The sequence below is a fragment of the Amia ocellicauda genome, unplaced genomic scaffold (assembly GCF_036373705.1).
Source record: "Amia ocellicauda isolate fAmiCal2 unplaced genomic scaffold, fAmiCal2.hap1 HAP1_SCAFFOLD_26, whole genome shotgun sequence".
NCBI lineage: Eukaryota > Metazoa > Chordata > Actinopteri > Amiiformes > Amiidae > Amia > Amia ocellicauda.
The window spans coordinates 595,448-611,231 of record NW_027102823.1 but is presented as its reverse complement, the minus strand read 5'-3'; the positions used below and the strand labels follow the sequence as shown (position 1 = coordinate 611,231).

Genomic DNA, 15,784 nt, shown 5'->3' with positions numbered 1-15,784 from the left:
AAGACGAAGGTGAGTCTCTCCTTAGTATTGTTAGTCAGACATTAAATAACTACGCAGGTTAGTATTTATGTCAGGTAACTTCTCGTTATATATATATATCAGTCTCATTTACGTTTAGGTGCCGAGAAAGATCCTATCATTACTTGTTACCACAATTTCCCTTAACTGATTATTATTCAATGATCAAGGATAGGCAGGGCCACCAATAATCTAACGTCTATTGACTTGTGTCAATTTCAGACTAAACAGTTAAACAGGAATGAGAAGATATTTCTCGGGGTTGACAGATTTTATTTCTAAAATTATCAACAAAACAGTTTAATGTAACACACATTTATATTTAAGAAAACTAAATGATATTACACATTCTAGAGTTATGAATCACAGAATAACATTTCTAATTGATTTCTCAAATGTCATGAATCATGAACTCCAAACTGTTAAACTTATCTGAACTTCGTCGCAGAGAGGCCTCTCTGTCTTCGGGCTCAGATCACAGCACACGGCACATGGTCCGTGTAGTTTGGAACAAAGGCAGTGCGGTTCGGCTTTGTCCAAGAACTTCCACTCAGTCGATGCACCTGGAAGTTGGGGTTTCGCGAAATTAGAGTCTTTTCCAAACAGATTTTCCACTGGTTTGAAGGCTCCAAGGTTGTGCACAAAATCTTCTTTGTAAGCAGGGTTCCACCGTAGTTACTTGAAGACAAAGTCTTTGAGGAAAGCAGGGCCCTGTTTGTTCCAAGGGTCAAGTTTCTTAAGACTCAAATAGCTATTTAAATGACTGAACACTTTCATATACATTCGACTTACTCAATTGTCCAGCTGTAAAACTCCACTGATCAGGTGGGCACAGGCGGACATGCACAGTCTGTAAAGTTCTTTCTTTCATAAAGTCCTTTAATAGAATTCTTCGTACGGCTCAATCTCCTTCTCCCAGTTTAACTCTTCTGTTGCCGGCAAAGACTTGGTTGGTTTCTGGTTCCGGTTCGGGGAACAGAGCTACAGCTTGAGCTGTGGCAGCGAGTTACTGGTTCAGGTGAGAGAGAAAGAGAGAGAGAGAGAGAGATAGACTGTGCACTGTTCCTTATAGTCTGTCAGATCAATAGGTGATTGGTTCTTGAGTTCTTGAGATTGGATTTCGGTTTCAGCCCCCAGTGTCCTATTGGAGGGGGGCTTGATTTATGACTGATGTCAATCCATGCCATCTTTTGGAAATGCCGGTTGGCCCGGGTTCGTAGCCCTATGTCGGGATTTCGGCTCTCGTCCACTTCAAAGAGTTTTTATCACCTACAGGCCCCTTTCTCCAGACATCTCATAGCAGGATTCAACCTATTTGGCCTCTTCTCGGTGCCATCCTCCCCAAAACTGTCACTTTGATGCAAACCAGTTCCAAGCTGATGAGCAAAGGAAATCTGATAACTTTGGGGGTGGAGAGGTCTTCTTTAGATCAGTGCTTCAGCTCAGAGCCCAAATGCTCTTATCAAAATACACCCAACATAACGCTACACAGTGGAACTGCAAGGCAATTGATTAAAGGGACAGATGGTGAATTCCTTTTTATCTTTACACTGTTGTTGGATGTCTCCTGTTCCTCTAAGTCTCATTTGGCTTTGGTTTCCCCCCTCTGTGTTGAATAATCGGGCTCTAAATAGCCCCGGCGTTTCTCCTGCAGTTCTTCGTTCTTTCCACTGCTAGCGCTGCCTTTGTGAAGGCAGATGGTGCTTGTGAGAAGTCAACAGCGTGTCCACCGAAAAGGGTGTCTGACTCCTGGTTTTGGATCCGGATGGGTTGATAACAGACCGAAACGGTTACAATATGATACTGCTTAGATTAACTGTGGATATGTATTGTGATCGTGCTCGGCTCAGGTGTGCGTTCAGTCTGCACACAAAACATTTCGGTCGCGAAACGTCTAATCAAATCGAATAAAACGGCGGGGATAGCATGTTTGATCCGTGTGCTATTGTTTTTCAACAATTGTAATGCCCTTTGTAACGTTTAACCACTTCGTTAAATACAGCTTGTTATAGGATATTGTGAACTGAACCTATTTTGCTGTGAATTTATATTTACTGCGAATAGTTTATTGTGTCTGGTCTTGGTCTGTCTGCACTAAATAAATCATTTGTATCAAGGGATTATTTAGTTTGTCTGTGTACTTTTTTACCTAACCACTAAAGGCCACTCCTTGCACTTCACACATTTGCCCTTTTAATTACTCCCTTACTGACATACTTTAACATGCAATGTGCGTGTGATAATAGTTTTAGCAGCCTGTTGCCATTCAGGTGAGACAATACCTAGTAAATCCTTTTTTTTTTTTTTCATGTTGGTGCGCCGCGAAGGTTTTTGGTCTCTGTCGCTTTTTACACAGTTCTTACAAGTGGCACATTGGGGATGAGGAGCAGAGCATGCTGACACGCATAGCTGTGGACTTCTGCATGGCATGGGGCCACAGGTCATTCCAAGTATTTCAAGACGCCTGCAAATGTGTGGACACGTTGTGTTGGTCCAACCCTCACAGATTGTGCCAAGTCAAGTAGAGATGCATGTTGTGCTGTTCTAAAGTGACACGTCGTCAACGGCAAAAACATCTCTCAGAGTTCCTGGCTTGACTTGCCTCTGGAAGACAACACTTGCCCAGGCTGGATATTTGCCGAAAGAAGCAAAGAGGACCAGACACCTTGCCTAGACGCAACTGCATATTTTATTGTCACCTGGAAGGCCATCCAGGCTTTTCACCATCATGGCCCTTGGTCAACAAGGCGCCCGAACAGGGACTCGAACCCTGGACCCTCAGATTAAAAGTCTGATGCTCTACCGGCTGAGCTACCCGGGCTTCAGTGAAGTGCTTCACAATGTGTTGGCTTCATGATTGTTCCAGACCGCTTTCTGGCCGGTTTAGAAAACTGGGCTCAGGGTGACAAGGGTCACATGCATATGAGATGTTTGGGCAATGCGAGTTCTCCACAACAAATCCGAATTTCCGGGGTTTTCTCCTTGTCCTCATGCAATTCCAATGGCTTGACATTTGGGAGCTCGTCCAAAACCGATGTCAAACCATAATCACACCTTCCTTCGAGCCGGAATTGAACCAGCGACCTAAGGATGCCCGCTGCGTGAAACCTACAGTCCTCCGCTCTACCAACTGAGCTATCGAAGGTAAGCTTCTCACCGTCTTCGCCTGGCAGTCTCAGTGGCAGTGCAAAGCCAAAAAGCACCGTGGCTTGGCTCAGTGGTTTTCAACAAATCAAAGACAAATCACTTCCGTGACCAAATCAAAGACCATGGGATCGCATTTGATAACACACAAATCGTTAAACAAAAAAGGTTATAAACACATTAACTACAATACCGGTTAGTAAGACGAAGGTGAGTCTCTCCTTAGTATTGTTAGTCAGACATTAAATAACTACGCAGGTTAGTATTTATGTCAGGTAACTTCTCGTTATATATATATATCAGTCTCATTTACGTTTAGGTGCCGAGAAAGATCCTATCATTACTTGTTACCACAATTTCCCTTAACTGATTATTATTCAATGATCAAGGATAGGCAGGGCCACCAATAATCTAACGTCTATTGACTTGTGTCAATTTCAGACTAAACAGTTAAACAGGAATGAGAAGATATTTCTCGGGGTTGACAGATTTTATTTCTAAAATTATCAACAAAACAGTTTAATGTAACACACATTTATATTTAAGAAAACTAAATGATATTACACATTCTAGGGTTATGAATCACAGAATAACATTTCTAATTGATTTCTCAAATGTCATGAATCATGAACTCCAAACTGTTAAACTTATCTGAACTACGTCGCAGAGAGGCCTCTCTGTCTTCGGGCTCAGATCACAGCACACGGCACATGGTCCGTGTGGTTTGGAACAAAGGCAGTGCGGTTCGGCTTTGTCCAAGAACTTCCACTCAGTCGATGCACCTGGATTTTGGGGTTTCGCGAAATTAGAGTCTTTTCCAAACAGATTTTCCACTGGTTTGAAGGCTCCAAGGTTGTGCACAAAATCTTCTTTGTAAGCAGGGTTCCACCGTAGTTACTTGAAGACAAAGTCTTTGAGGAAAGCAGGGCCCTGTTTGTTCCAAGGGTCAAGTTTCTTAAGACTCAAATAGCTATTTAAATGACTGAACACTTTCATATACATTCGACTTACTCAATTGTCCAGCTGTAAAACTCCACTGATCAGGTGGGCACAGGCGGACATGCACAGTCTGTAAAGTTCTTTCTTTCATAAAGTCCTTTAATAGAATTCTTCGTACGGCTCAATCTCCTTCTCCCAGTTTAACTCTTCTGTTGCCGGCAAAGACTTGGTTGGTTTCTGGTTCCGGTTCGGGGAACAGAGCTACAGCTTGAGCTGTGGCAGCGAGTTACTGGTTCAGGTGAGAGAGAAAGAGAGAGAGAGAGAGAGATAGACTGTGCACTGTTCCTTATAGTCTGTCAGATCAATAGGTGATTGGTTCTTGAGTTCTTGAGATTGGATTTCGGTTTCAGCCCCCAGTGTCCTATTGGAGGGGGGCTTGATTTATGACTGATGTCAATCCATGCCATCTTTTGGAAATGCCGGTTGGCCCGGGTTCGTAGCCCTATGTCGGGATTTCGGCTCTCGTCCACTTCAAAGAGTTTTTATCACCTACAGGCCCCTTTCTCCAGACATCTCATAGCAGGATTCAACCTATTTGGCCTCTTCTCGGTGCCATCCTCCCCAAAACTGTCACTTTGATGCAAACCAGTTCCAAGCTGATGAGCAAAGGAAATCTGATAACTTTGGGGGTGGAGAGGTCTTCTTTAGATCAGTGCTTCAGCTCAGAGCCCAAATGCTCTTATCAAAATACACCCAACATAACGCTACACAGTGGAACTGCAAGGCAATTGATTAAAGGGACAGATGGTGAATTCCTTTTTATCTTTACACTGTTGTTGGATGTCTCCTGTTCCTCTAAGTCTCATTTGGCTTTGGTTTCCCCCCTCTGTGTTGAATAATCGGGCTCTAAATAGCCCCGGCGTTTCTCCTGCAGTTCTTCGTTCTTTCCACTGCTAGCGCTGCCTTTGTGAAGGCAGATGGTGCTTGTGAGAAGTCAACAGCGTGTCCACCGAAAAGGGTGTCTGACTCCTGGTTTTGGATCCGGATGGGTTGATAACAGACCGAAACGGTTACAATATGATACTGCTTAGATTAACTGTGGATATGTATTGTGATCGTGCTCGGCTCAGGTGTGCGTTCAGTCTGCACACAAAACATTTCGGTCGCGAAACGTCTAATCAAATCGAATAAAACGGCGGGGATAGCATGTTTGATCCGTGTGCTATTGTTTTTCAACAATTGTAATGCCCTTTGTAACGTTTAACCACTTCGTTAAATACAGCTTGTTATAGGATATTGTGAACTGAACCTATTTTGCTGTGAATTTATATTTACTGCGAATAGTTTATTGTGTCTGGTCTTGGTCTGTCTGCACTAAATAAATCATTTGTATCAAGGGATTATTTAGTTTGTCTGTGTACTTTTTTACCTAACCACTAAAGGCCACTCCTTGCACTTCACACATTTGCCCTTTTAATTACTCCCTTACTGACATACTTTAACATGCAATGTGCGTGTGATAATAGTTTTAGCAGCCTGTTGCCATTCAGGTGAGACAATACCTAGTAAATCCTTTTTTTTTTTTTTCATGTTGGTGCGCCGCGAAGGTTTTTGGTCTCTGTCGCTTTTTACACAGTTCTTACAAGTGGCACATTGGGGATGAGGAGCAGAGCATGCTGACACGCATAGCTGTGGACTTCTGCATGGCATGGGGCCACAGGTCATTCCAAGTATTTCAAGACGCCTGCAAATGTGTGGACACGTTGTGTTGGTCCAACCCTCACAGATTGTGCCAAGTCAAGTAGAGATGCATGTTGTGCTGTTCTAAAGTGACACGTCGTCAACGGCAAAAACATCTCTCAGAGTTCCTGGCTTGACTTGCCTCTGGAAGACAACACTTGCCCAGGCTGGATATTTGCCGAAAGAAGCAAAGAGGACCAGACACCTTGCCTAGACGCAACTGCATATTTTATTGTCACCTGGAAGGCCATCCAGGCTTTTCACCATCATGGCCCTTGGTCAACAAGGCGCCCGAACAGGGACTCGAACCCTGGACCCTCAGATTAAAAGTCTGATGCTCTACCGGCTGAGCTACCCGGGCTTCAGTGAAGTGCTTCACAATGTGTTGGCTTCATGATTGTTCCAGACCGCTTTCTGGCCGGTTTAGAAAACTGGGCTCAGGGTGACAAGGGTCACATGCATATGAGATGTTTGGGCAATGCGAGTTCTCCACAACAAATCCGAATTTCCGGGGTTTTCTCCTTGTCCTCATGCAATTCCAATGGCTTGACATTTGGGAGCTCGTCCAAAACCGATGTCAAACCATAATCACACCTTCCTTCGAGCCGGAATTGAACCAGCGACCTAAGGATGCCCGCTGCGTGAAACCTACAGTCCTCCGCTCTACCAACTGAGCTATCGAAGGAAAGCTTCTCACCGTCTTCGCCTGGCAGTCTCAGTGGCAGTGCAAAGCCAAAAAGCACCGTGGCTTGGCTCAGTGGTTTTCAACAAATCAAAGACAAATCACTTCCGTGACCAAATCAAAGACCATGGGATCGCATTTGATAACACACAAATCGTTAAACAAAAAAGGTTATAAACACATTAACTACAATACCGGTTAGTAAGACGAAGGTGAGTCTCTCCTTAGTATTGTTAGTCAGACATTAAATAACTACGCAGGTTAGTATTTATGTCAGGTAACTTCTCGTTATATATATATATCAGTCTCATTTACGTTTAGGTGCCGAGAAAGATCCTATCATTACTTGTTACCACAATTTCCCTTAACTGATTATTATTCAATGATCAAGGATAGGCAGGGCCACCAATAATCTAACGTCTATTGACTTGTGTCAATTTCAGACTAAACAGTTAAACAGGAATGAGAAGATATTTCTCGGGGTTGACAGATTTTATTTCTAAAATTATCAACAAAACAGTTTAATGTAACACACATTTATATTTAAGAAAACTAAATGATATTACACATTCTAGGGTTATGAATCACAGAATAACATTTCTAATTGATTTCTCAAATGTCATGAATCATGAACTCCAAACTGTTAAACTTATCTGAACTACGTCGCAGAGAGGCCTCTCTGTCTTCGGGCTCAGATCACAGCACACGGCACATGGTCCGTGTGGTTTGGAACAAAGGCAGTGCGGTTCGGCTTTGTCCAAGAACTTCCACTCAGTCGATGCACCTGGATTTTGGGGTTTCGCGAAATTAGAGTCTTTTCCAAACAGATTTTCCACTGGTTTGAAGGCTCCAAGGTTGTGCACAAAATCTTCTTTGTAAGCAGGGTTCCACCGTAGTTACTTGAAGACAAAGTCTTTGAGGAAAGCAGGGCCCTGTTTGTTCCAAGGGTCAAGTTTCTTAAGACTCAAATAGCTATTTAAATGACTGAACACTTTCATATACATTCGACTTACTCAATTGTCCAGCTGTAAAACTCCACTGATCAGGTGGGCACAGGCGGACATGCACAGTCTGTAAAGTTCTTTCTTTAATAAAGTCCTTGAATAGAATTCTTCGTACGGCTCAATCTCCTTCTCCCAGTTTAACTCTTCTGTTGCCGGCAAAGACTTGGTTGGTTTCTGGTTCCGGTTCGGGCAACAGAGCTACAGCTTGAGCTGTGGCAGCGAGTTACTGGTTCAGGTGAGAGAGAAAGAGAGAGAGAGAGAGAGAGACTGTGCACTGTTCCTTATAGTCTGTCAGATCAATAGGTGATTGGTTCTTGAGTTCTTGAGATTGGATTTCGGTTTCAGCCCCCAGTGTCCTAATGGAGGGGGGCTTGATTTATGACTGATGTCAATCCATGCCATCTTTTGGAAATGCCGGTTGGCCCGGGTTCGTAGCTCTATGTCGGGATTTCGGCTCTCGTCCACTTCAAAGAGTTTTTATCACCTACAGGCCCCTTTCTCCAGACATCTCATAGCAGGATTCAACCTATTTGGCCTCTTCTCGGTGCCATCCTCCCCAAAACTGTCACTTTGATGCAAACCAGTTCCAAGCTGATGAGCAAAGGAAATCTGATAACTTTGGGGGTGGAGAGGTCTTCTTTAGATCAGTGCTTCAGCTCAGAGCCCAAATGCTCTTATCAAAATACACCCAACATAACGCTACACAGTGGAACTGCAAGGCAATTAATTAAAGGGACAGATGGTGAATTCCTTTTTATCTTTACACTGTTGTTGGATGTCTCCTGTTCCTCTAAGTCTCATTTGGCTTTGGTTTCCCCCCTCTGTGTTGAATAATCGGGCTCTAAATAGCCCCGGCGTTTCTCCTGCAGTTCTTCATTCTTTCCACTGCTAGCGCTGCCTTTGTGAAGGCAGATGGTGCTTGTGAGAAGTCAACAGCGTGTCCACCGAAAAGGGTGTCTGACTCCTGGTTTTGGATCCGGATGGGTTGATAACAGACCGAAACGGTTACAATATGATACTGCTTAGATTAACTGTGGATATGTATTGTGATCGTGCTCGGCTCAGGTGTGCGTTCAGTCTGCACACAAAACATTTCGGTCGCGAAACGTCTAATCAAATCGAATAAAACGGCGGGGATAGCATGTTTGATCCGTGTGCTATTGTTTTTCAACAATTGTAATGCCCTTTGTAACGTTTAACCACTTCGTTAAATACAGCTTGTTATAGGATATTGTGAACTGAACCTATTTTGCTGTGAATGTATATTTACTGCGAATAGTTTATTGTGTCTGGTCTTGGTCTGTCTGCACTAAATAAATGATTTGTATCAAGGGATTATTTAGTTTGTCTGTGTACTTTTTTACCTAACCACTAAAGGCCACTCCTTGCACTTCACACATTTGCCCTTTTAATTACTCCCTTACTGACATACTTTAACATGCAATGTGCGTGTGATAATAGTTTTAGCAGCCTGTTGCCATTCAGGTGAGACAATACCTAGTAAATCCTTTTTTTTTTTTTCATGTTGGTGCGCCGCGAAGGTTTTTGGTCTCAGCAAAGTGTGCCGTGGCATTACAACGCTTGGGAACCACTGGCTTGGCTTGTTGGGCATCCAGGTATGCACTGAGATTACGATCGGCACGATGATTGTCGTTCTCAGGAGAATTGTGTTTCTTTGCTGATCACGTTCTCTGTCGCTTTTTACACAGTTCTTACAAGTGGCACATTGGGGATGGAAACATCTCTCAGAGTTCCTGGCTTGACTTGCCTCCGGAAGACAATATTTGCCCAGGCTGGATATTTGCCGATGGAAGCAGGGAACACCTTGCCTAGACGCAACTGTGTATCTCATTGTCACCAGGAAGGCCGTCCAGGCTTTTCACCATCATGGCACTCGGTCAACAAGGTCTCAACACAGCACAGGTTTAGAAAACTGGCCTCAGGGTGAAACGGGTTAGGGTTAGGGGTTAGGGTTAGGGTTAGGGGTTAGGGTTAGGGTTAGGGGTTAGGGGTTAGGGTTAGGGGTTAGGGGTTAGGGGTTAGGGTTAGGGGTAGGGTTAGGGTTAGGGTTAGGTTTAAAAAAATAGGTTATTGAGGTTGTCAGGTGAATCAAACCTTTGGTTCCTCTGACATCCTCAAGTGCACTGGCACTCACAGGTGTTGAGGCTATTGTTGTGTCCTTAAAAGATGCATCCGAAAGTATTCGTTCTATAGTCTGTTTTGTTAAGGTAATTCAGTGGGATGAGATGTGGTGTAATTGAATGATGTGAAGTTTGTATGTACAAGAATATGTCTTAAAAGTAAGGGGAATGTTTGGAATTGGGATTAAAATTTAATTATGGAATCTGGAAGTCTATTACCTAGGTTTTTAAGGGAGTCTGGGTTTTGTTTTGGGGGAATAAGTTATGGGGAATAAATTTAAGGATAAGTTGTGAAATTGATTATTGGGGATAGGATTGAGGGTTACATTTGAATAATGGTTAGGTTTAGGGATTGGGTTTAGAGGTTGGTTTGAGTGCCTAGTTAAATTGTGGGCTAATTATATTTTAGGGTTAGGGTTGGGGTTATTTTAGGGTTGAGTTTAAGGGTTAAGTTTAAGGGATAGGGTTAGGGTTGGGGTTATTTTAGGGTTGAGTTTAAGGGTTAAGTTTAAGGGATAGGTTTAGGGTTTAGGTTCAGGGGTAGGTTTAAGCTTGAAGGCCTAATTAAATTATGGGTTATTCATATTTGAGGTTAAATTTAGGGGTTAAATTTAGGGTTAGGGTTGGGGTTAGGGTTGGGGTTAGGGTTGGGGTTAGGGTTAGGGGTTGAGTTTAAGGGTTAGGTTTAGGGATTGGGTTTAGGGGTAGGTTTGAGTGCCTAGTTAAATTGTGGGGTAATTGTATTTTAGGGTTGAGTTTAAGGGTTAAGTTTGGGGTTTGAGTCTTAAGTTAAGGTTAGGTGTTGAGTTTAATTAGTCTAATTGTATTTTTGTGGTTGAGTTTTAGGAGTTAAATTTCGGGGTTAAGTTTGAGGGCCTAATTAAATTGTGAGATTGAATTAGGTGATAAAGTTTAGGGATTGGGTCTAAAATTTGGGTTGGAGATTAAGTTTGATGGCCTTGTTGGGTTTTTGGGGTTGGGTCTGAGGTTAGGTTAGGGTTGGGTTTTGGGGCTAAGTTTTTAAGTTTTAGATTACATTTTGGGACTACATTAAGGGGTAGAGGGTAGGTTGTAGTTTTGTATTTAGGGTTAAGGAGTAAGTTTGGGATTCGACTTATTATTTATTTTTTGACTTGTAAAATTGGGGGTTGTGATTGAGCTGAACGAATTGCTTGAAATTGAAGTTTAATTTTTTGGGGTGTAGGAAGTTAAATGTGGGTAGGTCTGAGGGCAACTACTGGGATTTTTTTGTGTTTGTTTTAAATCTTTCATTGAGTCCTAATGGGTAAATTGTATTTAGTTTGTGAATCCAGTGTCTCTCTCTTATTTGTCGTTGCATTGTATTCCAATTATGATTAGTTTCTAGACCTGTAACTGTCATTTGTTGTGTGTGATGTTCTATGAAGTGTTGCACTAAATGTGTGCGTCTATCCTTTTGTTTGTTAATATTATAAATGTGTTGACCTATTCTAGTACTAATCTGGTTTTTAGTCTCTCCGATGTATTTTAAATTGCAAGTTTTACATTGAATGAGGTATATTGCATTTTTTGTTTTATGTGTGATGCCTGACTGTAACTTGAATGTAGTTTTATTGCTTGTATTGGTGACATAGGCCAGCTGACGGAAGTAGGTTGGTTTAGACTTGGGTTTTCGGTTGGTGTTTTGGCATTTACTATGGACTAGTAGGTTATGTAGACTTTTGTTTTTCCGATATGCAGATATTATTTTGTGATTTGGGAGTATCTGGTGTCTGGATTGTTGTTTTTGAAAGTTTAGTTTAATGGAGTTGTTGATTTGAACTGTATATTGGGAATAAGTAGTGATTAGAGGTATAATAGTTTTATTGTCTTTAATTTTAGGTTGCAAAAATGTTTTTTTAATGTTCCTGAGGAAGGTTCTACTGTACCCTCTCTTGTAGAGTGCTGTAAATAGTGTATTGGTGGCCTTCTTAAATTCTGTGTCTTCTGTGCAGATGCGGTGAAATCTTAATAACTGTGATTTGATAAGACCTTTAAAGGTGTGCTTTGGATGGAAACTGTGTCTATGTAGTAGTGTATGTGTATCGGTTTCTTTAAAAAAAACTTTTGTGTCTAAAGTGTTGGTGCTCAAAAATTGTGGACCTTTATAAGTGCAAGTGTCCAGAAAATTAATTTCGGTCTTGTGAATGGTGCTCGTTACTTTAATGTGAGGGTGATGGTGATTGAGTTTCTGTATAAAAGTGTTGAATTCTGTTAAAGGATGGGGCCAGATTCCCCAAATGTCATCTAAAAATCTGTAGTAGTGGGTAGGTAGCAGTGTACATTGTTCTAGTATCGTCTGTTCCCAGTCAGCCATATAGATATTAGCATATGCTGGTGCAAACCTTTTTCCCATAGCTGTGCCCTTTATTTGTAAAAAGTGTTTGTTATTGAATTCAAAGTCATTTCTTTCTAGGCTAATTTGTAATAATTGTAGGATTTGGTTGTCTGGTCTGTTGATGTCTGGATAAAGTTTGAACCATTTTGAGACTGTGTTTAAACCTGTTATTGTATCTATGTTAGTGTAGAGATTTGTGACATCAATGGAGAAGAGCCAGGCATCATGTGGTACTATTATGCATTTTATTTTGTTGATGAAGTCATAGGTGTCTTTTATATAACTGGGGTGTTTTTGCGAGATGGGGTTAAGGAAATGGTCAATGTATTCCGCAATGTGGTATGTTTCGCTGTTACAATCTGATACTATGGGTCTACCAGTGGGGATTTGATAGGGAATGGTCCATGTGGAAGGGTGTTTGTGAATTTTTGGAAGTAGATAAAATTGTCTTGGTCTGGGTGCATTGGTCCCTCTTAAATATTGTTCCTGTTTGTTATTGATGTATTGTGTATGTCTAAGGGTCTGTAATATGTCCCGTATGTATATTTGATTTTGTAAGTAAATGGGTTCTGTTAATTGTTGATAATGTTCTGTATTGTCTAGTTGTCTATATGCTTCTGTTAGATATTGTGTTTTGTCCATAATTACTATTCTGCCCCCTTTATCCGCTGGTTTTATAATAATGTTCTTATTTTTTTGTAATTGTTGTAAAGCTCTCCTTTCCCCCTGTGTTAGGTTATCCAAGCGGTTATCTTGATTGTATTGTATATTGTAGCTGTAATTTTGGTCTGTTGTTATTAGTTGTCTTATATGTGGATGCATTTGATTATTTTTTGGTTCCCAAGTTGATTTGGGAATAAAAGGTCTAGGTGAATGTTGTGTATCCTTAAAGAAATCTGCTAATTTTAATCTACGATGATATGTTTGTATGTCTGCTTTAAGCTGTGTAGAAAAAATAAGGTCGGGGGTCGGGACAAAGGAAAGCCCTTTGTTTAAGAGATTCCTCTGTTCCATATTTAATCTGAATATTCTGGATAAGTTCAATATGTTAGGTGTGTCCTGTTGTATTAATTCTGTAGTGTTCCTGTTCACTGAAATGTTTGTGCTCACAGGATTTATAAGTTTAAATGCCTTATCCAGTGGTATAGGATTGTTTGTGCTGTTTGGGTAGTCCAGTGGATGTCATCGGAGAGAGTTCTATATGTTGTTGGGTCTATTGACGTGATATTATTGTAATTGTTCATTATGTATGAGTTTATTTCTCTAATGTTGTTTTGTGTATGTTCCTCCAGATGAGTTGAAAAGTTGATCATAGGGATATGTATCTGTGCCCGAGGAAATTTTATTTCTGCTGTTCGAACCATTTTCTGTAATTGCTTAATTGCGGTTTCTTTTACTTTTTGGTCCCTGTTATTGATTCCAAATGAAAGGATTAGATGTTGTACTTCCTTATTGAGGGCTGTGCGTTCTAGAATACTGGAAGCATGTATAAATTTGGCTCCTGGGTAGCTATCGATTTGTATATGTGAATTATTATGTTGCCCTATGGTATCCAAATTGGAATCCCCTATGATTACTATCGGTTTTGTTGTAGTTAAATGCCAATCTGTTAGTTTTCTCTCTGTGTTTGGGTGTCTATGAACCGTATATCGTGTATTTTCATGAGGTGGTGTTGTATTGAGGCTATCATTGTTTTCGAATTGTGAATCTGTTCCATCAGTATTATCCTGATCTGCGTCAATATTACTTGTGTCTATTATGGGGCTGTCCAGTGGAATCATATTTGTTGTAGAGTGGTGTATCTGGGCTGGTATTGTGGTTTGTCTAGGTTTGGCTATGGTTCGGGGAGGTAAGGGGTTAGTATATGGTAGTCTAGGGAGGCTGGGGTTTTCTTCTATTGGGGTTGATATTATGGTTGGTCTTGGTTTGGGTATATTGTGTGGGAGCAAGGGACTAGAATATGATAGTCTTGTAGGGATAGGAGTTTCTTCTATAGGGGACGAGTGAATGCCTTGTGAATCCGAAACTACCACATTACTGTAGAATCTAGCAGTTTTGGGTCTCTGTGTAGATAGGTTGGGTTCTAGTGTGGCTAAAGAAGCAAACTGATTACATAGTTGTGAATTAACATTCTGTGTGTCTATTAATCCGTTTGTTGATGCGATTTGTGTTTGATTAGTTAGGAGGATTTCAATTCGGTGCTTGGTTTTATGTAGAATTTCTGGCTTTAATCTATTTCCATAATTTCGTTTTGCCCATGTCATAGCTTGGTGCAGTTTATCTTTCCAGTTCGTTCCTTTGTATTGTAGAATGTCTTCTAGTAATGTGTTTAATGCATTTTCATAATGTACTTGCAATATCTGTAAATTTGTGTGCATCCAATTAATTGCGTTAGCTGTCAGTAGTTCTAAAGTATCAAATGTAGGGATAGCAGGTTTGATGTACTGTCCTAGTATTTTAGTTTGTCTTTGGAAGGCTATTGGTAATTTGTCTTGATAAATAGCACTATTTGTTATTGTTAGGTGATGACTAATCTGTATAATTTTGTAGAAATGTTTAACCATTTGTGTTCTGTCCATAGTGTTTGTAGATAGGATACAATACTATATAGTATGACAATTTATTTATTAATGGTTTTTAAAAAAAGGAAAAAATAATGTTGTAGTTAGCATTAACAAATTGCTCCAGCTAGTAAAAACAAAGGCTCTGCTATTGTTGTTCTTTAAGAAACCTCAGTATGATGTGCTTAAAATATCCTAAAAACAGAGCATAAAACAGTCTTTTAAAACAAAAATATACAGGAGTAATACAGATAAAAGAAAAGTCATACAAAATGCATCAATATATCGTACATGGGTAGGATGACTTTTTTCCGGTTTTGGGTTTAAAAGCAAGAGTAAATAAGTCCAATTCCTACCCTTGTAATTCCGTTGAAAGTCTTCCAAGTCCTGGTATCCGGTGTGTTGTCCGTTCTGTATCCGAGTTTGCCGAAAATAACAGTATGAATGTGTTGGTGGCCGTAGCGCTCCAGCCACTGTTCTCCAACCCGGGTTGGTTGAAGTTGATCTTCTTCTCCTGATCTTTTGGTGAATTTGCACGACGTTTCGCCAATTGTTAGGCTTTTTCAAGTGCTATATAATTCCCGTAATAGAAGGTGAGTATATTGGTGATTTGCAGTTATTATCCTGCAGTTTTAGGTCTTCATAATGCACTATGGGATTTGCTCCTTTGAATAAATGAAGTACCCATAGTGCTTTGGTCTTTTTTAATTCCCTTTTTAAAGGTGTAATTGACCTCCTGATCTTAATATAATCTGCAAAAGGAAACAAACTGTATAATTCTTCTGTATCAATCATTTGTACATTTCTTGAATTTTGTTGACTTATCATGTAGCCTAACCTGGTGGCACTGGCTGGTTAGGTTTAAAAAAATAGGTTATTGAGGTTGTCAGGTGAATCAAACCTTTGGTTCCTCTGACATCCTCAAGTGCACTGGCACTCACAGGTGTTGAGGCTATTGTTGTGTCCTTAAAAGATGCATCCGAAAGTATTCGTTCTATAGTCTGTTTTGTTAAGGTAATTCAGTGGGATGAGATGTGGTGTAATTGAATGATGTGAAGTTTGTATGTACAAGAATACGTCTTAAAAGTAAGGGGAATGTTTGGAATTGGGATTAAAATTTAATTATGGAGTCTGGAAATCTATTACCTAGGTTTTTAAGGGAGTCTGGGTTTTGTTTTGGGGGGAATAAGTTATGGGGA

General features: G+C 40.7%; 4 non-coding genes across 4 annotated transcripts; all 4 read right to left on the bottom strand.

Moving 5' to 3' along the window:
• Positions 1-2,766: 2,766 nt before the first annotated feature.
• Positions 2,767-2,839, bottom strand: trnak-uuu (transfer RNA lysine (anticodon UUU)). Its single transcript has one exon. It is a non-coding gene; the product is annotated as a tRNA-Lys (tRNA).
• A 235-nt stretch (positions 2,840-3,074) lies between these two features.
• On the bottom strand, positions 3,075-3,163 carry trnay-gua (transfer RNA tyrosine (anticodon GUA)). Its single transcript is given in 2 exon segments — positions 3,075-3,110; positions 3,127-3,163. It is a non-coding gene; the product is annotated as a tRNA-Tyr (tRNA).
• Positions 3,164-6,129: 2,966 nt separating this feature from the next.
• trnak-uuu (transfer RNA lysine (anticodon UUU)) lies at positions 6,130-6,202 on the bottom strand. The gene has a single exon. It is a non-coding gene; the product is annotated as a tRNA-Lys (tRNA).
• A 235-nt stretch (positions 6,203-6,437) lies between these two features.
• Positions 6,438-6,526, bottom strand: trnay-gua (transfer RNA tyrosine (anticodon GUA)). The gene is given in 2 exon segments: positions 6,438-6,473; positions 6,490-6,526. It is a non-coding gene; the product is annotated as a tRNA-Tyr (tRNA).
• Between the last annotated feature and the right edge of the window lie 9,258 nt (positions 6,527-15,784).